At 46.6% G+C, this 5,780-nt stretch overlaps 1 pseudogene; it reads left to right on the forward strand.

Moving 5' to 3' along the window:
* The first annotated feature begins 4,665 nt into the window (after positions 1 to 4,665).
* LOC111875481 lies at positions 4,666 to 4,784 on the forward strand (annotated as a pseudogene).
* The last annotated feature ends 996 nt before the right edge of the window (positions 4,785 to 5,780 follow it).

The following is a 5,780-nucleotide window of genomic DNA, read 5'->3' on the forward strand; positions in this document are numbered from 1 at the left end:
TGTTGTTCAAAAACATAAAAACTAGAATATACAAAACTATAATTTTGCCTGTGGTTCTGTATGGGTGTGAAACTCGGTCTCTGACATTAAGGGAGGAACATAGACTGAGGGTGTTTGAGAACAGGGTGTTGAGGAAAATATTTGGACCGAAAAGAGATGAAGTGACAGGAGGTTGGAGAAAACTGCATAATGAGGAGCTTCATAACTTGTACTCTTCTCCAAGTGTATATAATTAGAGTGATCAAGTCAAGTAGGATGAGGTGGGCAGGTCATGTAGCAAGAATGGGGGAGAAGAGGAATGCATATAGTATATTGGTGGGAAAGCCAGAAGGAAATAGACCACAGGGAAGACCAAGGCGTAGGTGGGTGGACAATATTAAAATGGATCTTAGAGAGATAGGATGGGATGGTATGGATTGGGTTGACCTGGCTCAGGATAGGGACCAGTGGAGGGCTCTTGTGAACACGGTGATGAACCTTGGGGTTCCATAAAATGCTGGGAAGTTCTTGGGTAGCTGCAGAATTGGCTGCTTCTCGAGGACTCAGCTCCGTGAGTGAGTGATACACACATAGGCTTACACACATGCAGACGTCACGTCATAAACCTGTTCTCTTTCCTTAAGAATGGAAAGTAAAATAAATATTGCAATCACAAACGACTTGCTTCTCTCTTAAGGCGCGTCCACATTACTCGTGCTCGTGCTCGTCAGGAGACTCGTCTGGCTTTTACTTGTGCTCGTAAATCTTCGTCCGCACTACTTCAGTTGCTCGGCTTCGACGCGTGAGGATCCCTATATTTACTCGTAGTGTGTATAGGCTGTAGTCGTATTTTAATTTATTGGCTATAGTTTTTAAATTAAANAAAACTCAATTTAATATTATTTCTCCATTTCCTAATTGGACATAGGCACTTATTATTATTATTATTATTATTATTATTAGAGGGGGTGGGTTTCCCCATACACTTAGACCAGTTATTGGTCCATTGTGCATCCCCTTTTAATTTCTACTGTCCCCATACCCTTCCGGTACTGGTGCGTGGTATCAGCCCCGTTCAGTCAACGAGGTCGGCCGTCGGTACCTGATATTTCCCCCCTCTACCAGAGACGTTGGAAACTACTTGGGCGGGAAACTGTTGCCTAATTTCGCTCAGAGGTCTCCTAGAGACATGAGGATCTTTTACGTGCCGTAAATCTACGACACGGCTTAAAGTCCCTCCCGGAGGACTTGTTCCCTGAATTTTTCCGCCCTTAAAAATTCCACCACCTCCGCCGGGTTTGAACCCGCGTACCTTGAGTCATGTGGTGGGAACGTTACCCCTAGGCTACGGAGGCCGCTTTATACTGATTTAAGTCGAGGCACTATTTTCAAACGAAGATCAATGCAAATTAAATATACACTAGCGAGAGCAGGTAGGCCCTACTTTAAAATGTACTAAACCCTCCATATAAATATTGTGACTTGGCGCCTGAAAGCCCGAAATGTTCACTGCTAGGCAACGGCTCGGTAAACGGGTTCCTGCGGAAATGAACACGCACGCAATAGAATCCGTTTTTTGGTAACGGATCGGTAAACACACAATAGGGACATTTCTGGAAACAGTGTTTTCTCTTCCGTCTGTGCAAAGTGATTATAAAGAAGAGTACGGTTGAGAATAGGTAGTCGAGTTCTAAGTGAGCAGTCAGTCGAGAGTTGGCCTCAGTGAAGGTGAGAAAATGGCGCTATGAGTTCAGGTGTGGAGTGTTAATCAGCGGGCAACGGGGTGACCTCAGAAGCTGAAGAATCTCGTTACCAGGAAACGGCTAGTGGTGAAGACACTAGTCCGCGTGTGTCAGTGAACTGTAAGTGTAGTTTCGGGTGGTGTATACCAGTGGTCACGACCCCTGCATCTATACAAGTGTCGACTCAACAGACCACAGTAAACTGACATAATCTGAGTTTGTATGCCAGCAATACGACATTTCCGTTGTCCTTACGGACTGAAGCCAGTCAGCCACAGAAGAACGTGTCCAGATTGGAGCAAGGTAACTTCAGGAAGCGATTGAGACGACAGTCTGCGTGGCTCATACTGTTTCTTTCCTAATCCAATTAACGACGTTCTATCAACGGCTTGCGATAAAGGACTATATCAAGTGGCCAGAACATTATAAACTGTGGATTCACAAGGATGTGGAAACTTAGGGCTGCCGTGGTCTTTTGTAAACATTTATTCCTGATCTCTGGAGGGACTGTGCAAAACCACGGTCACAATTCACTCTTTCCGGGTTAAGATTCGAACCCAGGTCTCCCGAAATAAAGTCAAGTTCTGTTTGGAGGCAAGGGAAGCTATGATTATCAATAAACAATGGCCTATACGGCCCTATCTTACAAGGACATGGCAAGGAACAAGGGACCCACTCTGTAGGAGGCGGTGTGTACAAGACTGCAGCCGAACGCTGTCACCTCTTCAAATGTTGGCTACGGCCGCATTCTTAAATCATACGAAACCGTTGCACAAAGGGACCGACAACCACGTCAGGATTTATATGCGTACCGCCGGCGCCGCCATCTCTGTGCGGCAAGGTTCAATTACGCGAGCAATTTCGCTTACACAGGAGGTCCGGTAACGTTGTAATACTGGCTTCGAGCCCGCTACGGCACCACAGAGGCAATGTTACCTGCTTCATCCGCAGAAAAGTCTATATGGTAGTTACAGAAGAGCTTAACTGACTCCTTGGTGGAGCGTCTCTTATGAAAGCTGATGGTTCCTCATTCAACGAAGATATTCAGCTCTAGAAACCGCATGTCCGCTGCCGTGTTCCCAAGAGCACGCCATTCAACCCTGTCCTTGATTTGATTAGATACATGAGGTCCTTTCAAATATTATCCTCTTCTTCAACCTAAGTACCGAAGTTCTACTGACTGAATTTTGTAAGCTTTATTAAATTTTTCAGCGTACTTCATGTCACGGACATCAATACTCCGCGAACCCCGCAGACCTGCGTAGAAAGCGACAAAAAGGGAACCCGGTGTTTGGGGGTATAACTGGGAACATAAATACAGGGACCTGGTCCTCCAGGTTAGGGGTTGGAAGCAAGGCTGATGACCTTGTTCTGTTAAAAAAAATTGTCACGAAATCCAAAGAAATAAAAATCAGATGCTATCTGCCACAATCCTCCAAAGAAGGCTATGGCTCAAAAACGGCTGTCTTGCCAACTATGATGATATGAGAGAACACCCTCTTTCCTACATACTGGGTACCGGGGCTCTTTCCAAGGGGGTTAAGCGGCAGGGGTGTGAATGTGACCCGCTGGAAACTGAGACTTCTTTCCCTTTTAATTCCTTGGCTTTGATCCATGATTGCATATGCGTTTGCTCTACTACCTCCATCTAATGTCGAGGTAAAGAAATGGTGGAGCTATACCTGCACTCCCCCTTACGTTTACATGGCGTGGGATTAGTAACGTAAGCCAAAGCGGCCTCCGTAGTCTAGAGGTAACGTTCCCACCTCATGACTCGTAGTACGCGGGTTCAAATACCCGGCGGAGGTCGTCGAATTTTTAAGGGCGGAAAAATTCAAGGAACAAGTCCTCCGGCGTAGCTTTACGGCACGTAAAAGAACCTCATATCTCCAAAGGAGGTCACTGAGCCAAATTAACGGACGTTTCCCGCCCAACAGCAGTCTCTAATACCTCTGGTAGATGGGGAAAGCATTATAGATAACTCTCAGCTAGTAGAGCCGGTCTCGCTGGCTGGGCGGGACTGATGGTAAGCACCAGTACCAGTAGGATATAGAGACTGGTAGAAATCATAGAGGGAAGCACAATGGACCAAGACAGGTCTCAGTGCATGGGGAAACCCACCCTCTCCAATAACTAACTAACTAACTAACGTAAGCCATGGCGTAACTGTTAACTCTGCAACGAGTATGCAGACAGAAGCCCCCTTCTCTTACAGAAAGTGACAGAAGTTCATACTACAACGGGTAATGTGTACCGAAACACCTTTGGACATGCGCCATAGGGTGATTGCGCAAGCGGAGTCCTGTGTGCTCACCGGTGTCTCCTGAACGGCTACGCTGGTCCCCACCGTATGATGAAAATGGAATCGAGTTACTTCCTAATGACGACATAACAATCAACGTCACTCTCTGATGACGCAAACTAAATAAAAATTTGATATTGTAGGTGTGTAGTACGCCGGTCACGGTAGCCGAGCGGTCTAAGGCATGTACCGTCTTCGCTCGCTTGGAAACCGGGATCGTGGGTTCGAATCCCACTCAGGGCATGGATGTTTAGTTTGTGTTTGTGTACAGGTAGAGGCCTTGCAACGAGCTGATCACCCGCCCAAGGAGTCCTACTAAATGTGTAAGATCTAGAAAAACCGAAGTGAACGGAGAAGTTCATGGAGGTAGGCCTAGGACCACTGGGGCTGTAGTGCCCGGGGGGGGGGGGAGGGGGGTAGTAGGGTTATTCTAATTACACTTGGAGAGGAGTACAAGTTTTGAAGCTCCTCATTATGCAGTTTTCTCCAACCTCCCGTCACTTCATCTCTCTTCGGTCCAAATATTCTCAATACCCCTTCTCTGTCTTCAAGGGAGGAAATATCAAAAACATTCCCAACAGAATTTGAGTCTGTATTCCCACTGTTAGTTTCAAACTCGATTTACCTACATTAACACTCAACATAGACGGCCATGCCATGTGGAAAACACCGGTTCTCGTCCGATCACCGAAGTTAAGAAACGTTGGGCGTGGTTAGTGTTTGGATAGGTGACCGTTTGGGAACACCACGTGCTGTTGGCATGTCTTTCGCAAGCTCCCTTACACTGTAAGAAATCAAATTGCTAAAAAAGCTCAACAAAGGACAGCCGAAGAAGACTTAATAAAACAGAAACAATGTCGCATATTTCTCGTTACTTAACATTCTCCTTCCTTTGCTTACTTCTATTTCTATTTGCAACATGACAAAATACAATAATGGATATTAGGTATAAAAATTTTCGTTTCTTTTTGGTGCATTTAGAATACAATAGGACCTTCCTTGCTGTGCCGACAATATTATTAACACACTCATATGTGTGACTTCAGGTTCAGACGGCAGTGACCATGAAGATTGCCTTCTGCATGTGGACCCGTTGCTATGTAAATAACCTATAGACAACACCCGCTGCTAGGCAACAGATTCCTAAAACGCGCCACTGGACTGACTGGAAAGTGGTATTTTCTGCGCGGTCTGCGACGATGGCTGGCAACAATGGATTCAACAGAGGTACGGTGTTCTCTGTGCGGTTCGTGCCTAGTTATTATAAGCAGGACAGTTTTTATATTGCTAGTGGGGTGGGACTAAGTCCCTTGTACTGCGGCCACGTCTGGCCTATTGTACCAGCCCCAGATGATGGGTAAGGGTGATTGTGGAGCATTTGATGGAATGAAAATTGGCTGGGGAAACCGAAGTAATCGGAGAAAACCTGCCCCAGTGCCACTTTGTCCACCACATATCCCAGTTGACCAGACCTGGGATCGAACCCGGGACGCCGCGGTGGGAAGCCAGCGACTAACCGCTTGAGCTATAACGCGACCCAAACAGGACAGTTAGTGAGTGCTGTACAAACCCGTGTGGAGGCGGGGTCGAATACCTCCACGGTGACCCTGCGAGTTGTATGAAGCGACGAAGAGGGAAGTCTCAAATTTGAGACAGTAAAATATGGTCGCGAGTCCCAAGGGACTCGGACCCGAGAAGCACTGCGCTGGCAAGGCCAGCAGCATATACCAAAGACAGACTCGTCCTCTCGTTAGAAA

The sequence above is a fragment of the Cryptotermes secundus genome, unplaced genomic scaffold (genome assembly GCF_002891405.2).
Source record: "Cryptotermes secundus unplaced genomic scaffold, Csec_1.0 scaffold133, whole genome shotgun sequence".
NCBI classification, from domain to species: Eukaryota; Metazoa; Arthropoda; class Insecta; order Blattodea; family Kalotermitidae; genus Cryptotermes; species Cryptotermes secundus.